Here is a 24,017-nt window from a genome sequence, read left to right on the forward strand (position 1 = left end):
ATCGTATAAATTCATACTCCTACATTGATTATTTGCTATCATCACGTAAGTTAGTCAATTTCAGAGCCTATTATTAATAGTACTGATATTTCTGCTCATGCTCTCACTCATCTGGTTTTACAAGAGGAAACAAGACAGAGTTCTCAACATAGATGGCATATGAATGGTAATATTGCTCTCAATGAAAATAATAGGTCGAAAATGTTATCAACTATTAATGATTATTTTTCATTCAATGCTAAATGCATTACTTCTAACATTAAATCATGTAATTCAAAACATAATGAGTTTGATATTCAAATAGCTAAATTTGAATGACACTTTATTACATCTAATATTACTTGGAAATTATATTTTTAAAAAGCTTTGTTATGAATTTACTTAACTATTAAGCAAAAAGAGCTGGCATACAGGTTTAAAATAGTGAAGCTAAATTCAGTTTCAACTCTGAAAAATCTGGGAAGTCCTGGCATATTACCTTTGTATTAAAAGAAACAAAAATCAAATACATGGTATTCATGGACCAAATGGGAAACTTGCATTAACCCATACAGAAATTATTCATGAATTTTTAAAATTGTACTCCTGTTTATACAGTAAACCTACTTCTGTTTACAAAAATAGTATTGCTAAGTTTCTAGATTATTGGGGTTTAACTGTAATTTTGCGGTCAATTACATCCCAAAAATATCTACCCATTTCCAAGAAAGAGACTGTGTTGGCCATTAATAAATATAAACACTTAAAACTCCTTGTCCTGGTGGTATGCCTGCAGAATTTTTAAATAATTTTCTTCTCACCTTTTACTCCATTTATTCCAATCCTTTACTCCCTTTAGTATTACTTGGGTAACTTCAGGCTACTGCACTGAGTCATAGAAAATTGTACTCTCAAAACCAGGTAAAACCATACCAAAGTTTATAACTATCACCTCAAATATTTATTTAATCAAGATTGTAAACTATATGGAAAAATTCTACCTGAAAGGCTAGGCATCGTTCTTTATAGAATTATTCATGTAGATCAAACTGGTTTTATGAAAAACTGATACTCTAATAATAACACTGACTTTTGTGTCATGCAATTGAAGCTAGTCCATCTTTATATTGCTCATCTGGCCTTTTAGCACTTGATGCTGAAAAAGCTTTTGATAAAGTGTATTGGAAATACTTATTTCATATCCTTAATGCATTTAATCTTGGCTGCTCATTTTTTATGTACGATATTAGCTCTCCACACTTCCCCTCTTCCATACTATTCATCTATGGCCAATTTTCCAGCACCTTTCAACTTTTTAGAGGCAATAGACACGGTTGTACTATTTCACTTTGACTTTTTTTGTACTGGCTATTGAACCATTAATTCCTGCCATCAGAATTTCTAATGAAATCCAAGGTCTTCCTATTAACAAAGTTACCATTAAAGCCTCTGCTTATGCTTAACTTTCTGAAGATTAAAATGAGTATATTGAATGCCATGAAGGACAGCTAATTCAAACATTTTCTCTTCTCAGATAATAAGGTATTAGAGGGCTTTCATCGTTATATAGCTCACCAAAATGAGAAACTGTTCCTACTCCTCTTTCGGACCTTTTTACTTTTTTATTAATTTCATTTTACTATTTATTTTTTGAAGTTTTTAGAGTGCTACATGTCTTCTGTTGGTACTACAGAGTGCCTGGCAAAGTTCCAAAGGTATGCACATTTATGGTGGGGAGTTAAAGTTCAGCCAAGTGTGATGTTTTTTCACAAAGATACCTTCAATATGAAGTTTTCAAAGAGGACAACTTCTTGATTCGGTGTTTCTGATTTTTCAGCTTGTCTCTGTATACTTGTTGCTACCATTTATCTACAGAAGATTACTTGCCATATTGATATAAGGTGAGCTCTTACTTCCGAGGTACATCCCTCTCTTTTTGCACATTGAGATTAAATACAAATTGAGTGCCACCTATTTTTTACTCTGTTGTATTTAGTTGAGTCTTCTCTAGCAATTATTATTGAGCTGAGTGCATAGTTGTATGCATATGATGACGGTGTCCTTGTATATTTTCTGTACAGAATTCTCTTTTGAATATCCATGGAGTGCTTTTTAATTGTTACTGACTCCTATACTGAAAAATACTTGAAAATAAAATAACCCCATAGGGTCAAAACAAAGACTATATGACTGTTTTGGACTGCTCTTGTCAAGTCATAGCTGTTTGATAAATACAACTATCATTGAATCTTCACTATATGACTGTTTTGGACTGCTCTTGTCAAGTCATTGCTTTTTGATAAATACAACTATCATTGAATCTTCTGATAGCATGAATTTCTCTTTTGGCTTTGTTGTAATTGTTTTAACATTTTGCCAGCACATTTTAGCACTTTGGCACCGATGGTATTTTTAAGAACACATTTCTTGGTTTCTTAAATTTTTATTTTTTTCAATGGTGCTTGTTGCTTTTAACACAAATCATTGTTTCTTGGGAGAAGATGTGGCACAGAGACCAGAGCTGCTGACCCGGGAGCTGGAATTCTGGGTTTGAGTTTCAGTATCGGTGCAACATCCTGTGATTCTGGGCACTTAATCTCTCCTTGCCTGGATAACCTCCCGGATAATAAGCCACGCTATATTAACCTACAAACACATTTACTTGATTTATAAGTAGGTGATTATTGTTTCATTGTATTGTCAATAATAATCGGTTTTAGTATTAGCCAGATAAAGTGTCCATTAATTGACGAATTAACACTTTGCCATTAGTTACTCCATGACACCATTGTACACATACATTGATCATTGTACCTATGTTTCTATGAACCTTAGATTACGCATAATTATTTTGGGTCCTATTCATAAAGGTAAACTTATATCTCAGTAAGTTTATACATTTAAATTAACTTTTACACTTTGTAGTAATTTTACTACTTTTAGTTATTCACCATTGCCAAGTGTAAAGTTACTACTTAGTGAGGAGTTGCATGGCTCCAACCCACATGGTGGAATCCTAATTAACGTCAAATATGACCATACAGCTAAACTAATAGTAACTTTATGAGTCTATTTTACGTTCACACACATGGCGGTCATCTCTGGGCTGTCATACATTTGCTACTGGTTTGGGTCCTTTTTGGATGTAGTTACAATAGAAGTTCAGTTGATAAATAGCAGTAGGCTAACACTTTTGTGGCTGCATTTATGTCCCTCCCTAAAGCCCTGTCTAGTCCTCCGTAAACCCCTATGCCCTTCTACCAAATATTCCTTCCATTTATGAATAAGAATAAAGTCCCCTATTGTGATTTTGAATGTTTATATTCCTCCTGAGGAGTGTTTTAATGTGATATTAAAGCAGGTATTTCAATATATTGTTTCTATCAAGAATGTCCTATCTCCTCCGGAAATTATGCTGGTGGGAGACTTGAATTGCAAAATCTCCAATGTTAGTTTGGAACACTTTAGGAATAAACCTATGGAAGATTCTTATTTTATCCCTCAATCACTCTTCCCTGATAAATTAGTGACAAATAAACGAGGGAAGATTTTGCTAAATGAACTAGCGGTCGTCGACGGACTCATATTAAATGGGAGATTACCGTCGGATGTGCCTGCTAAATTTACTCACAAGTCTCCCTTTGGGTCTTCTATCCTAGATTATGTAATCACAGACTATGGTTTGTTTCCTTCTATTCTGGACCTTAAGGTCATAGCTACCTCTCTGAGTGATCATAGCATATTGTTTGTAACCATTTCTTTAAATCCTTTGACAATCGCACCTTGGTCTATGCACGGCAGTGATGTGGCCTTCCATGTTTCTTCTGGAAGGTGCTTTTGGAATCCTTCAGCCATCAATGGGGTGCAGGATTTTTTATCCGATACCCTATTAGTTTTAGATGAGTGGCATGGGAATGAAATGGTTTACTTTGCAGAATTTATGCGAAAAATCACTTCGTATGCAAAAAAAATGCCCCGACCCAAAAACGGAGTGGTGGTCCCCAGTATTTTGCGTAGCCTGAATGGGGAAATAAACAAATTAGTCCGTGAACAATATCTCGACAGAGTCATGGATCGCGGAAAAGAAATTTCCAGGCTAAAAAGAAAGAGAAGTAGACTCCGGCAAAAAATAAAAAAGGAAGGGGAGGATAAGGTATGGATTAGCCTGAGGGAAGCAGTTGTGCACGGCAGGATCAGAGAATTTTGGGCAATAATCGGGAGGGGGTGTGGCTCTAGAGTAAGCCCATCTCCTATCGCTATAGCGGAAGAGGTATGGACTACCTATATTCGGGATCTCTACTCATGGAATGGGAGTTTAATTGATGATATTACCAACGGTCCTACCATTGGTAATGATTCTGGCAGCGGTGCCACTTCTGTGGGTCTTAGTAATTACCCCGCTGAAAAAGAAATTGAGATGGCTATAAAAACCATGCGCGTCTCAGGGGCAATGGGCCCAGATGAACTCCCAATGACGGTTTTGAAATCTGATCCTGTAAGGTGGAGTAAAATCTTGTATCCGCTGTATAGAACCTGTTTTTTGTCTAAAATGGTACCTGCCTCTTGGAGGGGAAGTATCTTGGCCCCTATTTTTAAGAAGGGTACTAGGGATAGTCCTAGTAACTACCGTCTGATTGCGCTCCTCGACTCTATCGGAAAGGTATTTGCGAAATGTATTTTAACATCCCTCTCCGAGTGGGTCGAGGAGAATAATATTCTGCCAATAGAACAGACCGGTTTCCGTAGGAACCACGGTACGTTAGATAACCTTACAGCCCTTCATGTGGTTACAGATAAGTATGTTCAGGTGAGAGGAGGGGTTGTGTATGCCGCCTTTATTGATTTTTCCACAGCGTTCGACAAAGTTGATCGTGGAACGCTGTGGAGAAAATTGGCAGTGCTTGGGCTCCCACACTATTTGTTGGAGTTGGTGAAGGCTTTACACACAGAGACCTGGTGCAGGGTCTTGTTGGGGGGCGAAAGGGGGTTATCTGATACAATTTTAACGTCGAATGGCCTTAAACAAGGCTGTTTATTGGCTCCCCTTTTGTTCTCCTTATATACGGCAGACTTACCTGCCGCCTTGGCTGCCGGGGAGGGTATTGCCCCGGTGGTGGGGGGGGCATCGATCTCCTGTATGATGTATGCCGATGATGTCCTCATCCTTGACTTAACTCCTAAGGGATTAGCCAATCGGCTTCATGCTTTGCATTCTTTTGCGGCAGCCCATGCCATGAAGATCAACATCACCAAAAGTAAAGTCATGTGTATAGCTGGCAGGAAGAGGTGCCGATCTGTAGATTATGGTTGGTTTATTGGGGATCAAAAACTGGAGGTGGTAAAGTCCTATACTTTTTTAGGGAAAATTGTTACAGCTAACTTGAGTGAGAAGCTCCATATAGAGGATTGTACACGCAAAGCTATTGCCCATGGCAAAGGTTTAAATTCCCTATACCATGCAACGGGGAAACGGCACTTTCCAAGTTTATTGGAAGTATATAGATCCAAAATCCCCGCTACAATATTGTATGGTATCGAACTTATTGAGGTGAAAAAATGGGACTTTTGCCATAAGATTGAGGGGAAGCTCCTAAGATCTCTCACTTCCTTGAACACTGCGTGCTCGCTGGCAGCCTGTAGGCTCGACTTTGGGCTTAGGAGTAGTTGGGTCCAGGGATTATGTGCCCTTGTAAGATGGGTGGCTTGCCTTGCTAGAGCTGAAGTAGGGACAATGAGAGCTCTCCTCAGAAATGAATTGTTGGGTAATTTTAATGAGTTCTCTCAACTTGTTTGTAATTTTAGAAAAGCTGTAACTCTGTTAAATCTAGATGAAACTACTCTTTTCCTGTACTCTCCATTACAGTTAAAGTTGGTGTTGAAAGCAGCCTCATGGGACCTATGTTTTCTATCTGATAAAAAATCAATTTGTGAAAAAAGGAATGTAGTTCTTCTCCTTGATTCTTATCAGTTGAAACAACCTCAACCCTATGTTTTATGGTCCCTACCGCATGGTATACGTAGATTTTGGTTTCTTCTACGCTACGATTTAATACCTCTTAATCGATTGTTATCTAAATGGAATGGTTCATCTCCTCTGTGCAATTTATGTAAAGTGAATATTCAGGACTGTATGCATGTGTTATTGATCTGCCCTGCGCTTCGTAAATTGCGCTTCAGATGGTTAAAAACTATCTGTCTTCGTCTGGGCATTGTCACATTGAATGGCTTCCTCTCTGCACTTTATTGTCCTCCCAATGAAATGTTCTGCTTTTATATTTTTAATTTTTTTAAAGGCTTCCTAGTTATTTATTAATATGTTCCGGGAGATGTTTTGACGTTCCGACTTTGTGTAGTTTTTGTGCACATGTCAGTATTGTATTTATCCTAGGGTTTTCAAACGGTATATGTTTTGGGCTCTCTTTTCGTAAATGTATTTGCTGTGTGTTGAAGTTTGTACACATTTATGTGGCCCTCTTTTGAGAGCCAAAACATAATAAATAAAATTGAATTATGAATAAGAATTCCCTTTTTTACATCCACTTCTCCGGTCCCTCCCACAATTACTACTAAAACTAAAGTTTTCGTATGTCGAGATCTTTGCAGTTGAGGCAGAAATCTTGGCACAAAAAAGTTAGGAGAGACAGAGACCTCTAGAAGTAGGTGAGTGAATAGCATTTTGTAGAATATAACTAATAGTATTGTAGTACTACACATGTTACAAAATGCAGTGTGTGAACAGGCACATCCAATGTTTAGTTAAAGGCACATCCCAATAGTTGAGTTTTCTGAACTTTCTTCAGCCGCATTTAGTTGGGTTCAGATATCAAGTTCAAGCAAATGGTATTCCAGTGATCTTCCTACATGGTTCATTCTCTTGAATGATCCCTGGGTAATAGGATGGGTGGCTCTAGTTGGGGCCACAGTTTCTGTGGGAATGTTGGACCTTTGTCCCTGTATGCTGGACAGTGCACAAGATATTGAATTTGATTGTGGTATCATCTTTGAGCCAGTAAGATGATTTAAGGAAAGTCTGATGTGATCTTGCTAGCAAGGTCAAGGCACAATCTAGCTGCTCATTTCAGAATTTTGATTGGGTGACATAGTAGAACTTGGCATCAAAGAGATTTCCCAACCCGCTCACAGTTTCCTAATCTTGGTTGAGGTGGATGCGGGTGTTTGAAAAGACAAACTGAAAATTTTAAGCAAAATTCCTAGTTTGTGTTGCCAATTTACTAGCTCTCTGTGTGAAACTATATATTTGTGATTGTTTTTATGAAATATCTTTTTGCTATTTTAACTAAAGAAGTATGTCAAAGCAAACCATGGAACTTTTTAGTCACATAGATATAATACCTACCACGTGGACCTACCAAAGCCATAAAACATTTTGAAACAACAAAGGAAAGTGAATTCCATCTGCGAATACATGACAGGTGAAATTCCTTTTATTGCAAACCCCCTTTATAGTTGCCATACCCCATTAAGGAGGCTATGGGATAAGCAGTAGCCACTGGGCCTCAGCCATGGGGATTGCAGTTATTAACGTCTGATCTTCCAGGCTCCTTCCTACTATGGCTCTGTAAACTGGGCCAAGTACGACCCTTTCCTCACTTGCCTACTGTTTGTAACAATGGTGTGCAATTGCAGGCTTTCAGGGGCATGGGGGTGGAGTATTGTGGTTGTGCTTGATCGTAGAAATCAAAAATAGATGACCAAATCAACAATCAAAGGCCCACAGCATTTATTATCTATTCAAGACAAAAAGTACTTATTATACAACTGTACGCAATACTACACACTGTTGCCTAATCCCCAACTTATTCTCTTTGAGGTTATTGTAGAAGTATGATTGTTGCTCAGGTGCAGCATGAGTCACCACCTCATAGTGGAGGCAGCAGGGTCCCATTGGAACCAATGGTAAGGGCCCCGAACCTCAGGTATTGGTGAATGGTGTTGTGGGGTTCAACAGGGTCTATGCACAAAAGCTTCCATTTTACAAGTTCACATTTAAACTTAGCATCTTTTTAGACAGTGACATTTAACATACTTTGTACATATATGATAACATACTCAAAAAGTGTTCTGCTTGCCAGCACATTTCTTTGTGAGTATTTTATTACAACATTGTACATTCTATTTAAGGATGAAGGACACTGAGCCCCCTGTCTAGTATTTTGTTGTCCGTTAGGAGGCAGCTCTGAATCGGAAAGACAAAAAATAACACCAGCAATTGACATCAGAAACAGAACAGATGGACTAGTTTTTATTATATAAACTGCTTCTGAGCTTAGCACGTCTGAGTAGCACTTCCATAGATTATCCTAGACATTCTCCTGTGACTGATTGTCAGACCTGCTGTCTTACATCACTATCCTGCAAAGGATGGCGGCATGTTCCGCACCAGAATAGCTTCCTGATACATCATAGACATGTAAATAGGGATTTTGGCTGCTCCAAGCGGTCTGGCAGAACGCATTCATACTATAATCTCTATGCTGTAGGCAGTGCTAGGTAGAAGTATCACAATTATATATATCTTCAAATAGTCACTGCAATAGTTATAATGGTTGAATTATTACTTTTTTTCACCATTCTTTTAATAGTGGTAAGAATGCTTTGTTCACTTCTACTAAAAATTGCTGGTCATGTATTTTACACAAGTATCCAATTGCTTCAATAAATGTTTGAAATGCCGTTTCATGTATTTCTTGTGTCTCCCTTTTGACATGACTAGGGTACCATCCAAAAGGTAGATCTGTTTCCACAATTTCCTTGGGGAAATTAGAGAGGTCATGTTCAGAGGTTGCAGACATCATATAGTACCATTTCCGGTTTAGGGGTCCAGATGGTGCACTGTCAGCTAGCCAGGAATTGGGCCAGCATATTCTTTTTATATGAGTGGACTCAGTCCCCAAATGTTGATGCTTATGTTGTCCAAATGCACAGTCTTCCTTGTCGTAGTAGGAACAGTACGACATGGCGCCAACAATGTCATGAATCAGGTACTTATTTAATGGGTCTCCTGAGTAGTTCTGGGGTGTGCCCAAAGCCCCTAGTCACTTTATATGTACAAGTGCGTGGTGTTAGGGAATAATCCTCCTCATCTTAATAGTGAACCCCTATTTTGGTCTGTAGGTACTTCAAGTATGAACCTAATATAGTTCCTCCCTTCTTTGAATTCCATTGCTTAATGTGGTTATTCTAGAAAATTGCAGACATGCAGAAACATAGATCTTACAACACCAAGGGCTTCCCCTTATTGGAGGAGACGTTATCTTATTGGTAGAGGCCCAAAAAGTGTATAAAACAAGGTATTACAAGGTATTATATTCAAGGGTCACTTTTCCTGCCGCAGATGCCAACAGAGGGTTTTTTCATATATACACAAAAAGGCCATCATATCGCCAACAAACCCCCAACTGGGCCTGCTGACACTTGGCTACTGCCCTCTCTTGGCGGATCATAAATTCGGTTGCTGTAAAATTACCGTAGTTGCAGCCCTTGCATGGGTTGATCACACCTTGGAAGGTGTAGCCCAGCGCAGGCTGGCAACATTTAGGTAACTGCAGACCATCAGAGGCTAATCACTGGCTGTTCACACCATGGGCAGATGTGCCCATGCAAAAGCTTATCTCAGGTTGAGGAGTTGCATCCATGCACTGGTCAATTACAACTAAGGCAAATGTGGACATGCACAGCCAATCTTAGCCAATCTTAGGATGGGCAATAGTGGCCATGCATAGGCCGATCACAACTTACAATTACAGCCTGAGCTGGCCTCTGCATTTGCTGTCACTGAGTTATGGTTGACACCAGGCACCATTACAGAGATCCGTAAGGCCTTCTGATGCTCGTTTTAACTGTATGGTCACCAGCAGATGTCTCTTATGGGCGTCTCACAGACAATGGTGATGCTCTGCATCTTGCTCCTTCCTGGCCAGTCTAGGATCTTGCAGGATTGGCAAGGTCCTTCCATCTCCAAGTAGGCAGGCAACTAGGTGTTACAGGATAAATATACAGACTCTCCTCCAAAACCAGATCTCGACCTCCTCTGGGAGACTGGGTGTCAGGCATACCCAAGACCTGGTTGTACAGAAACCCTCTGAGTACCTTGTGGTACACATGGCAATAGAGGACTTGGAACTAGAACAATAAGTGAGGTAGAGGGGCCCCACTTTTATACAAAACTAGCAGCCTGTCCCGACGTTGCCCGGGTATGAAATAGAATGTGTTTAATGTGTGTATTTGGCAAGGGCAGTTTATTTTAAAATCTTGCGGTAGACAACATTTTTTGTTTCATTAGAATAGGGACGGAGAAGGGCCAGCTGCAGCCCTGGTTGATGTTAGCAGGCGCATGTAATTGGTGTAGTGATCCGCCGCCTGAGCCCGGGTACAGCCCTGGTTGATGTTAGCAGGCGCGTGTAATGTCATTGAATGAGAGAGTTATCAGCCGTGGGTAAATCCGTTTAATGAGAGAGTTCAGTGACAGTGAGTAGGAGAGGCTGCAGTAATTGTCCCCGCAGACACGCTCATTTGCGTGTTCCCCCGCTTGAGGCCCAGATGCAGGCCTGTTTGATGTTAGCAGGCGCGTGTTCCCCCGCTTGAGGCCCAGCTGCAGTCCTGGTTGATGTTATCAGGCATGTAATAAGTGTACTGATCCGTCGCCTGAGCCCGGCTAGAGCCCTGGTAGATGGTAGCAGGCGCGTCTAATTTTGTTGAATGAGAGAGTTCAGTAACAGCGCGGGAGAGGCTGCAGTAATGTTACTTACCAGGCCTCCATCTGAACACGTTTATCATGCCCCCAGCACATGGCCACAGCAGACGATCTTCTGATTAATGTACGACCCACATGGCATGAAGGGCGGAACATAGCACATGCCCCCAGCGTTTCTCACGCCCCCAGCGTTCCCCTAGATGCGGCGCAATTGCGTTCACATGGCATGCAGGCCGGGCACACGCCCCCAGCGTTTCTCATGACCCCAGCGTGTCACGCCCCCAGCGTGCCCCTTGATGCTGCGCAGGAAGTACAACTCACATGGCATGAAGGGCGGACACACGCCCCCAGTGTTTGTCACGCCCCCAGCGTTTGTCACGCCCCCAGCACACGCCCACAGCCCACGATGTAATGGCCATACCACACGCCCCCAGCGTTAGTCACTCTCCCAGTCCACGCCCACAGCACAACGCAGACACGCCCACAAGGGACTACTTTGCTGGCACGGTTCTTTTACCTTTTAAATGTATATGGTGTCCTACGGTACAATTTTATAACTTGCAGTGTATGATTGTGATGAACATCACTGTTTCTTGAAAAGTTAATAAAAACAATAAAAAAAATGTATATGGTGGCCGTCTGCATAGACTATGTCCTTCTGCTGCAACTGCCCTTTCCAACGCTGTATTGGGTGTTGTGATTGGTGCTGTGGTTACTGAGATTACCCGCCTCAAAGGTTTGGGCTGTCTCTTTATAATATTAGTATGGACTGGCAAACAGGTGATGTGTATCCATTGCCTAATGCTGTAGAAACAGTTTGCGTTGATCCCCTTAGGTGGTTCTCCTTTGCAGGCTGTTCTCCAGACAAGGACTTTGTGTAGTGATGCGTCACAAAGGAAGATAGGCTCTTATCTGGAACACCTACTACCGGGGCATAAAGAGGTCTGAAGATTCTGTACTTCGCCTCACGACAGTGTGTAGATCTCCTTCCACAAGCATTACATTTTTCTCATCTTGGAACACAAACCCTCACTTCCAGCTTGTGCAAAGCCCCTCCCTCACCATGCATGTACCATGAAAGCTACACACATTTAGACGCATAGCACACACTGGATGTTGGAGCAAGAGAAAGCATATGGAAGTGGAACTATAGAAGAGTGTGCCTGTAGGCCTCTACTCTAGTGATTGATTTAATAATTTCGGTTCACTCTGGAGAGTCCAAAAACATGGTAGGCTGCCTCCACTGCTCTATATGCTAAACCCATAACAGAGAAAATAGACTCCTGTCAGTAATTGAGGGAGTGCTTGGAGCTAAATTTTAGGTCGCAGGACAAGTCAAGGGCCTGTTTATGCACACACCAGATTAGCATGATGTCAGAGCCAGAAATTAAAATATAGGATAGCAGTTATTTGCAGGAATTCAGAGCTGGGAACATGCCTGTACAGCATGCAAGGGACTTTCCCATCAATAATCCATCCAAACCCCCCAAATTCTTTGATGCTTTTGCAGGTATCCTCTTGATTCATAGATCAGTCTTTCTAGCATCCTACTATAGTCTGTACCTACCTACCACCTTGTCAGAATCAGTGCCTTCAAAAAATATTTAGTTGGTAATTCCATAACGAATGGCAAGTTTTGTAGGATTTTTCATCCATATTTTAGGTTTTTAAGTTGGTTTCCGTGAACTTCCCTAACTTTGCTTGAACCACCTATGCGTCATTTGCATCCTTTCCTAATCCCCAACTATGTGTCTGATCGTTCCCTGTGTACACACAACCATTTTCCCAAACTTGACAAATGCATCATTTTGTGGACTATACTTTTCTGATGTAAAAGGAAGGATCACAGCGAGTTCATGAGTATTACAAAATGTGAATAAGAGCAAACGTCCGATGGCTCCATTTACATCAAGATGTATTATCTTTTTGCATTAACATTTCAAGGCACCTATCTCTTATTCCCAATTGGACTTTCCAGTTGAGGAGGCAATGTTATTACGATTATTAATGGTGTTTAATGACATTTCCATGTCTTTATGCAAAATTCCCACTGCACAGTCTGTCTTCCTTCTGTGATAGGATTGCAGATACCAAGGACATGACCAAGCCACATAATGAAAGAGGGAGAGAGACAGAGGCATACGAGAGAGATAGGGAGAGAAAGAGAAGAAGTGAGAAGTAGAGAATGATAAACGGAAGAGAGAGACAAAGCGTGCAAGAGCTGGAGAGAGGAAGGGCATAGAGAGAAAGACAAAGATAGATAGGAAGAAAAAGAGATAGGGTGCAAGATAAAGGTCAGAAGAAGAGGTAGGAGAGAAGATAGAGAGTGTTTAGAGAGCCAAAAGAGAGAGAGAGAAGGATCGGTAAGGATGAACTGCTATTAGTTTTGTATCAATAACAAAGCAGTTGTTACCGTTCAAAATAAATAATGCTTAGAGGCTGAGGGTTTGGCAGCAACAGAAATAAAAAATGAATACATACATGCATATATATGTATGTATGTGTGTATATCTATCTCTCTCTATATATCTATCTATCTAACTATCTATCTATCTATCTATCTATCTATCTATCTATCTATCTATCTATCTATCTATCTATCTATCTATCTATCTATCTATCTATATATATTTTTTCACTGAAAAAAGGATTTAGTAACGTTATAGTTAGGCTCAGGTTTCACTCATTCAAAACCAGTGAAATTCAGCCATTATAGTTAGCTGAGCTAACTATAACGTGCGCCTCCCCAGAGCATCACTGACGACATCTCAAATGACATTGGTGATGACAAAATTTATAAAATCACTAACACACCCAGTCACAACCCCTTAAAACCTTTCAAACACCTACTCCCACTCCCACACAACTCTTCACAAGCCCATTCACAGACCCATACCAGTACTTACACACACACCTATTCACTGATTCATAGATCTACACACACATCCACTCACTTACCCATACAGCCACTCATTCACTCACTCACTGATACAGCCCCTGACAAAACTACCCACTCACATACTGAGTCAGTCACCCATAAAGCTATTCACACACCTACTCAATCACCCATACAGTCAATCACAAGGCCACTTACTAACCCATACCATTAAACACACACTCACTAACTTACTCATACAGATACTAACACATACTCACTCACCTGTAGAGACACTGGCACAATCACACACTCACCTATACAACCATTCTCACATTCACTCACCTACCTATATAGTCAATCATATACCCAATCATTCACCTATACTTCCTTTCACATACACAGTTACTCACCTATATACCATTGACACATGCACTGACTCACCCACACAGCCATACTTACACTCACTCACACATACAGCCCATCACACACACACTCACTAACCCATACAGCCACTGACTCATCCACTCACTTAAATCCATACAAGCAGTCTCACACCCTCTCACCCACCCATACTGATACTCAGACAACCATACAGCTACTCATACAACCACTCACTCACCAATACAGCCACTAACATTCCCACTCACACACTCATGCATCCACTTAGACACTGATACAGAAACCCACACAACCAATCACTCACTCATACATTCACTGAGACACCTAATACCTCACTTATACAGTCAGTCCCACACATATGATAGAGAAGGGAACCTAATGGTATTTGTGAGCAAACCTCTGCTGTGGGGAATCTTTTGTCATTCATTTGCACAACGCTTTTTGCACTAGTTGGTATTTCAATGTAGCCGTGGTTCCACTGCTTGTTTTGAATTCTGTAAGTGCTTTTAACTTGAATAGTTAGCCTGGTTTGGCTCACCTGTTTTCTGGGACCGCTCCTCCCCGTTCCACAGCAGCTTTTCTGGCTGTTAGTGTGGAGGGAGGACCGGCTAGGCTAAGCTTTAGAGCACTTCTGTTTGTGGCCATTTCACGGCTATTACGGAGAGGGGACGCTCTAGTAGTTTTCTCGGGCTGTTGTTTTCCCACATTTAAACAGGTGATATCGTCGACGCGGCCGTGAAAGAAAAGGTACCTGATGGTATTTGGGAGCAGATCTCTGTTGTGCGGAATCTTTTGTCATTAATTTGCACAACGCTTTTTCGATTATTGACGCCATTTTTAACAAAACGGAAATTTGTATATTTAAAATTGAACTGACACCCCGGAAAATCTAAAGGGTGCTCTTATTTATCGGCCCCCTGGGCCACTCAAAGATTTCAATTTAAAAATGATGGAGAAATTTGTCCCTCACACTTTACCTACAAATATTTTTTACTACTTGGGGATTTTAATATTCAAAGCAAATATAGTAAGAACACAGATGCTGTTCACTTCCTGGCCGATATTGCCTCCCTGGGCTTGGTGAAGATCAATACTGGCTCTACACACTGGGCAGGTCATACCCTGGACATCATGCTAACAAATTCATCCTTCATACTTTCTGATTCTCCTTGCCCACAAATGTGGTCGGATCATTTTCTGATTCCATTTCAGATCAATAGTTGCCTTTGAAACGCAACTGATTTATGTCCTCTGAATATGCGATGGCATAAGGTTACGTATGACTCTTTTAGCAAAATATTTGTTCCACCTGTTTTTAATGAACATATGGACAGTACAAAGAAGCGTAGGGTTTTTAATGTTGCCTACACTTCAATGATAGACATTTTGGCTCCTGTGAAACAACAACTGAGTAACACTCTAAAAAAAGTGTAGATAGGTATACTGCAGGTTTACTCAGTGAAAAATCCCGATGTAAACACCTGGAAAATATCTGGCGCAAATCCCATCCGGAAACAGAGAAGCTTAACTATAAAGCGGCCCTCACCACTTATCAGAAGAACTTAAAAAAGGCACGGAAAGATCATGTGATACTTAAACTTAACCAGGCAGGAAACTCAACTAAAGAACTTTATAAAATTCTTAACTCCTTCACCAATCCTACAGCTTGCTCTCAGCAGATTCGTCCCTCTCAGGGACTATGTGACAGTATAGCTATGTATATTGACAATAAAATTAATTTAATCTGCAATCAATTCCTTCAAAATTCGTGTCACTCTGATCTTTCTAATTCCGGACCCTCAACTCTAAGAAATTTGAGTGAAGGCCTTAAACATTCAATGCCATCCAGGTCTCTCAGGTGGAAGCCATGCTTACAGTAGCAAAACCTGGATCGCCTCTAGATGTGATACTTGCACCTCTCCTGGCCCCCTCCATTTGTGAGATTTTCAACTTTTCTTTACGTGAAGGAATCATGCCACTTAATTGGAAGGTGCTCAAGTGCTATCAATTAAGAAGAAAGCTTGGTTACCTGCCGAAGTGCACACTTCTCTAATTATCGCCTCATCTCACTTCTGCCGCATATGAGTAAAATGGCGGAGGGTTACTTCAATACTCAGTTAATGGGTTTCCTCGAATCCCAAGTCATACTTGACCACTCACAGTCTGGGTTTAGACTCAATCACTCTACACAGACTACCCTCATTGGGGTTACGGACCATATTAAAATGGCTCTGGATAATAACAAAGCAGTACTGCTGGTCTTATTGGATCTGATGGCAGCCTTCAACATGGTCTCTCATCAGAAATTGATTTTCCAACTGAGAGAGGCTGGTCTGCAGGGATAGGCACTTAATTTTCTCGTCAGTTTTTTAGATCAGTGTACCCAGACCAAGTGGGTGCCCCAGGGCTCTTGTTTGAGCCCTACCTTGTTTAATATCTATGTGGCCCCCCAGGCCAAAATCATAAGGGAGTACGGTTTTACTCCATTTTCCTACGATAATGATATACAATTACTTCTGTCCTTTGATAAGGACACAGAGTTAATCAATCAGCGCTTTGCAAAGGGTATGCTCGCCATATCGGCGTGGACGACGGAACATTTTCTCCAGCTGAATGCAGCCAAGAGCGAAATCCTGCTGTTTTGCTCGGCTCACGCATCCTGGTCCTCTAAGTGGTGGCTTGCTGTGTTAGGCTCCGCCCCTTCTCCTTCTACTGTTGTGAAAAATCTAGGGGTCGGTTTGGATGTTATGCTATAAATGAGGGATCAAATCATAACTACTGCAGGGACTTGCTGCCATACTTTGAGTCTTTTACACAGAGTGTTCCAGTGGTTGCCTCGGTCTTTTCGTAGAACTTTGATTCAGGCTTTGATCACTGGGTACCTGGATTACTGTAATGCTCTACTACCATCTACTAATGAATCCCTTTTGAGCAGGTTATAGATTGTACAGAATGTTGCAGCATGCTAAGCTCTCAGAAAGCAACCTCGCACCTCTGCGTGCCGCTGTTAAAACACTCCACTGGCTCCCTATCCACCAGAGAATGGAATTCAAGCTTTGCTGTCTGGCCCATAAAGTGCTTTATGGTATGAGCACCTGGCGGACAAGTTTAAAGTCTACTGCCCGAACCGTCCACTCAGATCTGAAGATAAAGGGCTACTAGTGGTCCTCCACTACAGGAAGATACAAACAGGCAGCAAAACTGTCACCTACCTTGCCCCAAATACTAGAACACTTTGCCGGAGTACTTGCGCAAAAGCCCCAGTCTTCAGCGCTTCAAGAAACTCCTGCAGATGGAATTATTCCGGGTCTGATCTATGCATCTCCGGTACCTTCTCTACAATAGCGCGGAGGGCCACTTTACAAATCCCTTACATACATGCATACATACCCACTGATTCATCCACACAGGGACTCATACACCCACTGATTCACCAATACATCATGGCATATATATTTAACAATTCTAAAAAAAATGTATACACTCACAATCACTAGATGATGTCATCAGTAATGTCATTTGAGATGTTATCAGTGATTCCATCCGGGATGCCACTGACCATGTCACGAGTGATGTAATATGCGAGGTCATAAGTAGCGCATTGTGCGGGCGCAATTTATAGTAATCTCAACTAACTATAACTGATGAATTTCATTGGTTATGTACGAGTGAAACCTAAGACTAACTATAACGTTCCTGTAACCTTTGGTTTCTGTCAGTGAATTTCTAACTTTTTTTAAATTCTATTTCCTAACTTTAACAACCCTGTAACCTTTAGTTTTTCCAGTTGATTTCAATTTTTATAAGTAGTAATGGCATTTACAGAGCAGTGAGGAAATGGGGTGGGGCCTCTGACCAGCCCTCAGGAGAAATGAGTATGGGCCACAAAGACCTTGCAGCAATTCTTCTTCGTGTTACTGGAGGTAACTGGAAGGGTAGTTGGTCCACAGGGACGTCCTTGAGGGCAAAAAACTCCTCCTGTTACCTCTGGTAAGTCCCACACAGCGTGACTCCTTAGAGATCTTTGATAGACATGCCGCCTTTCTCCACCACTCGGCAAATGCACCTCTTGTTGCACTGCTGTTTGAGGGATGAAGTCACCTTGGATGCTCAGGATCCTTGGGGGAAATAAGCCTTCAAGTAAGTCTCACACAGCCTAATTGTTGAGTGGGTTTCGGAGGGCATGCCCCCTTTCTCCACCACTCTGCAAACACGTCTCCTGGTGTACTACTGGTTGGTGGATGAAGTCCCCTTGGCTTCAATTGCGGTGCCCGCAATAAATCTAAAAAGTCCCTGGGAAGGAGGTGGTCGGCAGGGTTGTGGGAGGGTCCGTGTGGCCACCTGACATTTTTTTAAATAAAAGGTGTGGATACCCAGGGCTGTGGTGAAGTCAGGTGCCCCCCCCCTGCGCTTATTTTCATTAAAGCCCCATGGAGGTGGTGGTCCCCTGGGTCACAGGAGAGGCCATACAGGCCTCCCGGGCATTCAATGTAAAGAAGCCCCTGGGAGGTGGTGATCCATGAGGCATAATAAGCCCCAGGAGGGGGGCCTGGTGTGCTAACCCTCTCATTACACTCATGCCCCCAGGATGTGGTGCTCCCGCGGGCAACAATACATGAAGCATGGGAGTTACACTACGTTTTTTAAAATAATTTTTCCATATCTGCAGTTCCCACTGAAATGTTTTTAAAAAAAATACTTTTTTTGGACCAGGGGGAGCGGGGCTCCAAGTGTCACCCCTCCCCCAAGAGACCTAGGGGTCAGGGTGTTTCTTTCCTGCCCCCTTTTGTTTTGAATTCTGAGTCCCAAGATGGCTGCGAACACTTCATGGTTGAAGTGTTGTCAGCCAATCAAATTTCAGTAGGGTTTCAGTAGGCGGTTGTCCTTCCAGATATCTATGAGGCATAATATCAAGGCAGGCGAAAAGAAATTATCGCCGCTTTTGCCGCCGTTTTCGGCCGCAAAGCGGCGATAATTTCACCGCCCTATTAGAAAGCTGTCGCTAACATCAGTTAGTGACAGCATTTAGCTGATAGCGAGCGGTTTGGAGCCCACTTTACATATCAGCGATATTTATCACTAATGACATGCAAAGTGGGCGTACCCAACCATGTTAGCGACTGAAAGCAGTCGCTAACATCGCTATCGCCTATTAGCAATGCAGGCATAGCGATAAGAAAATTCATGCTAAGCGCGAATATCGCTAAAAACTAACGCCTGCTCAGACCAGTTCTAAGGCATTATATCCAATGGGTGATGGATATTCTGGCTAAGACCCTATTGGCGATGATGCGTGAATATCGCTGGTTTTCCAGCAAAATTCAAACATTTCTCCGCTATCGCCGGTTATTTTATCGCATTGGAGATAAACGTTGCTAAAAGCACGTTATCTCTGCAATAAAATCCGGCGATGCTTCGTGATAAAAAAATGTTGCTAAGCTTCTTTAGCGAAAAATATTGCTAGTTGTTGATAGTATGCCCCTATATTTTTTAAACTTACATATTTTGGAAATTACTGAATGGATTTACACCAATTCACAAAAAGCCTGCTTTCTGGATCAACATCTAGATTTCTGCCAAATTTGGTGTAATTCAGTTCAGCGGTTCGGGCTGTAGACATAACATGGGGAAAACAGGTTTTGGGATCCCCTTTGTTCTTGGCCCCCACTTGATGGATCACCCCAAAACTTTTGAAACAGCAACTGTACTAAGCAGGTGATCTTTTGTGAAAGATTTGTGAAGATCTGTCAAGCAGCGCCAACGTTATTGGCTATACAAAAAAGCTTTTCCTATGAAATGTTTGGTCCTAGCTGTAACTACCTACTGGCAATCAACAAAAGGATGTAGTTATAGTTAGGACACCTGTTCTGTAAGGAAAGTGTTTGCTGTGCTGCTAATAAATATCTTTCTCACTGTTTGACAAATCTCCATGAAACTTTCAAAAAGGTGCTATGTTTTGACTAGATTGTGCATGTAAAGTTTTGTGGTGATTGTGGTTTCATGTCATTGATGACATCACCACGTGCCCTCCTACTCACAAAAATTGTTATGGGCCTCAGGGAATGGGATCCCCAGGCAGAAATCAGCCCTAGAAGCGGGGTCCTTGGGCACTCGGTCTTTGGGGCCAAAATTGGTCTGGGAAGGTGGATTCTGTCGACAACCCTCCCTTTTCATTAAAAAAATGGCCCTTGGGTAAACAGGGCCGGGCTTTGCAGCCGATCCCCATGGTAGGGGGTTGCAATTACGTAATTCTTACTTTATGTAAAAAAAAAAAAAGAAATTCACTGAAAACATCTAAGGGTAAAGTAACGTTATACTTAGGTGGATTTGTCAGTGATAGTATTCATGGTTTAAACTAAAAAAAACACACGGAAATTTACCAGTTATAGTTAGCCACGCTAACTATAACTTGCGTCCCGCCATGCACTGCTTATGACCTCACATATGATATCACACATGACATGTTCTATGACATTATTTATGACATTGAGGATGAGACCTCAAATGACATCATTGATGACACTACTATGTTGGCTCCCATACCGTGTGGGAGCCATCTAGGGATGAAGATAACGTGGCGCTCCCCCATGGCCCTCAATATGTTGTTTATGGGTAGCCTGGGTGGGCACTTGGGAACCCACCTTTATTAAAATCATGCCCTTTGGGATGGGGCCCTCAGATCCATAACTGGCTCAGGAAGGGTGACCAAACGTCCCCAACTTCCCTCTGAAATAAAAACAGCCTTAGGGGATGGGTTCCCAATGGGCCTTTTCAGGTTTAGGGAGTAGAGCTCCCTCCCTTTATTTATTTACTCGGCTGCAGGGGATAGGGTCCCTGAGACATAAGGTTCAAGGGAGGAGGCCATGCCCCTACCCTTTATAATGTAATGAGGCTCCTGGGGATGGGGTCCCATGGCCTACTAAAGCTCAGGGAGGAAGTGATGTGACCCTTATCCTCTTTTAAAAAAAAAACTGTCTGGAGGGATGGGTCCCCCAGGGCCTTTTAGGCTTAGTGAGTAAGGTCATGTGGCCCCTCCTACTTCTTAATATATTTGGCACCAAGGGTGGGGTCTCCAGAGGCTATTAGGGCTTCAGGAGAGGGCCATGAGGCCTAGCTGCTCTTCTTTACCGTATTTTGGCCAGGAGGATGGGGTGGTGGGCCTATTCAGTCAAGGGGAACTGTAACCACCCTGTTTAATTGTATTTGGCCCCAGATGAAAGGGCCACTGGTCTTATAAGGTTTGGGATGGAATGCCTCACTGACCCACCTTCCCTTTTTGTTGGGACCTAGGGCCAATTAATAAATATGTTTTGCTACAGGGGATGGAGTACCTGGGGCCCGGAGGACACCTCTGCACTGCGTGTGGCAAAGGCTGTGGGCAGTGTGGGGTTAGCAGCCTGCTCGGTGTTTGGCCACAAGGCCTGACAGCAGGATAAGACCTATGTCCAACACCTGGCTGTGCACTGCCAAGGCTGTGTGCAGCATGGGGTTGGCTCTAGGTTGAAGGAAAAGGGTAAACCCGGAATCACTGGGACCTGGGTATTAGGCAGTATACAACAAGGTGGTCCCAGTATTGTAACATCAAGAAGTGTTAAACAGAAAAACAAATCATAGTAGAATACAATCATGTAAACACAGGGATCTAATTATAACAGTGTTATTTATTCACGCTGAAATATTGTTCGCCAAAGTCTGCACTTTTGGCGTATTTTCAACATAACAGTGCCCCAAGTAGGAAAAGAAGGTGGGGGGGGGGGGGGTAGAAAAAGGGTTGTGACTTCTGTGGGGCTCGTTGCTCTCAAGAAAATGGGAAGGCACCTCTCTGAGCCCATCCAAGTAGATTGGGGATCATTCATATGCGAATTTTGTCACATATATTAGATCACCTGAGTCAATCAAGACGTGATCAGAATAAAGCGGTCAGAAGTAACCGCAGCGCGTCAGGTGACAGACGAGCTGTGGTTACTTCTGACCAATTTATTTTGCCGCCATTTCCTTGAGAGCAACGAAGCCCCACCTTTCACCACTATTGCTTAGGGAGAAATTCTCCCCTTCACTCATGGTCCCCCCTCACCCTATACCACCGTCCTGAGGAAGACCCCTCACGTAAGGTTGACATCCACCTACACAACATTTGTGGTCAAATCGTCGACTTTTTGAACACTGACAGTTCTTTTCAACAGTATTTTATTTACTGTGAATATTCTGTTACGTGGCAAACCTATACATGGATTGTGAAATATCATGAATGTGTATCTGACCACCTGTTGTACAGAATTTATGCCTGAAGTAATTGTGATTTTTTTGTCACCATTGTTCCTAAAAACTTCACTACCCCACTGAAGTCACAACCCCCCCCCCCCTTCTTTTCCTACTTGGGGCACTGTTATGTTGTAAATATGTCAAAAATGCAAAAATGCAGACTTTGGCGAACAAAATTTCAGTGTGAATAAATAACACTGTTATAATTATAAAACTGTGTTTACATGATTGTATTCTACTATGATTTGTTTTTCTGTTTAACACTTCTTGATGTTACAATACTGGGACCACCTTGTTGTATACTGCATGGGGTTGGCTGTAGGCAGGGAGTTGGAAGCAGGTCCTAGCTGCAAGACATGTACTGTGACTGACCACATGACATGCACAACCAAAATCCATTCCTGTTGTAGGGTTGGCTGTCTCCGGGCAGATGTTCTACAGGGAATGGGGTGCAGGTTTCAGGCCCTGCAGCCAATGCTATGCTTGACAACGTTCGAGAATTCGACGTGAAGAGATTCAGAAGAGGGAACCCCGCACGGTGAACGAAGTGACTGCAAAACAGTGGTGGCTATACGGCCCAGAAAGAAAAACTTAACGAATCCAATTTACTCAAATACCGGAGGGCGTCAGAACACACAGCTGGCCTCTATTTTGTCGTCATTAGGTGAAACTAACCAAGACACTGCTTGACTTTGTTTTTTTCAAAATTACTTCCTACAGTCCTACTTTTTAGAATATTCGACCTTTTGGAGTGTGTAATTTGGTGGTGTTTGGTCCTGATGAGAAGCCCAAGAACAAGAGGGTTTGAAACGCGTAGACCACGTTGTTTTTGTTGCCAAACAGCTTTTTTGAGCTATTAGATTTGGTGGTTTTGTGCCCAATTAAGGACAAGATTGTATTTAATGTAAATTGTTGTAAATATTGTATAGGGGGCATTTATAAAAATGGAGGTCAACTGTAGCTTGGTGTGGCATTTGGGGTGCAACTGAAATTGTTTAAGTGTGTTAACATTTCTCCCCAAGGATGAGTAGTGTGTATGGTGTTTGTGTAGAGTGTATGGTTGTATGGAAGTGATTGAATGTAAGTGGAAGTGAATTGCCCTCCCTTCGTCTTTGTTGTATTTTTTGTATCTACAATTTATTTAGATCCATCACATTTATTAGAGTGTTCCCGTTAAGATATAATTGAAAAAATATTTGTGCTATTTAAATAAAAGCTACTAATGAGCTTAAGGTTGTATTGACGTATGGTTCTTGCACCCTTCTACAAATGATTTAAAGTGTAGAGCAGTTTTGGCATTGTTCTTGATTGTGTCATGCTTGACTAAAGGCAATGCACAGAATGGAGTTGGCTGCCATTTAGGGGGTTTGACGGATAGGTCCTGCGGCCAACCTGTGACCAAACGTTGGCCGTGCGCTGCAGAGGCTTGACTTCATGTATGGTAATGGAACATTACTTTCTCTTTAAAAAAACTAGAAATTCACTGAAAAAATAAAGGTTAAAGAAACATTATAGTTAGGTATGAAAATAAAAATCTGTTTCAGTTTAAATAAACCTTAGCAATTCATAGAAAAAAACCTAAGGTTAAAGTGGCATTATAGTTAGGTGAATATGTTAGTGACAACGTTTTGAACTTGATAAAACATAGAATTTTACCAGTTATAGTTAGCACAACTGTAGGAAGGTGGCTACCTGACTATGGTTACCCCAGATTTTTTGCCTTGTGTTTAGCTGGTTTTTGACTTAGTTGAGCTGGTTCCCCGCTAATCAGGGCCCCAGGCCATC

This window comes from Lissotriton helveticus, chromosome 3_2 (genome assembly GCF_964261635.1).
Source record: "Lissotriton helveticus chromosome 3_2, aLisHel1.1, whole genome shotgun sequence".
NCBI classification, from domain to species: domain Eukaryota; kingdom Metazoa; phylum Chordata; class Amphibia; order Caudata; family Salamandridae; genus Lissotriton; species Lissotriton helveticus.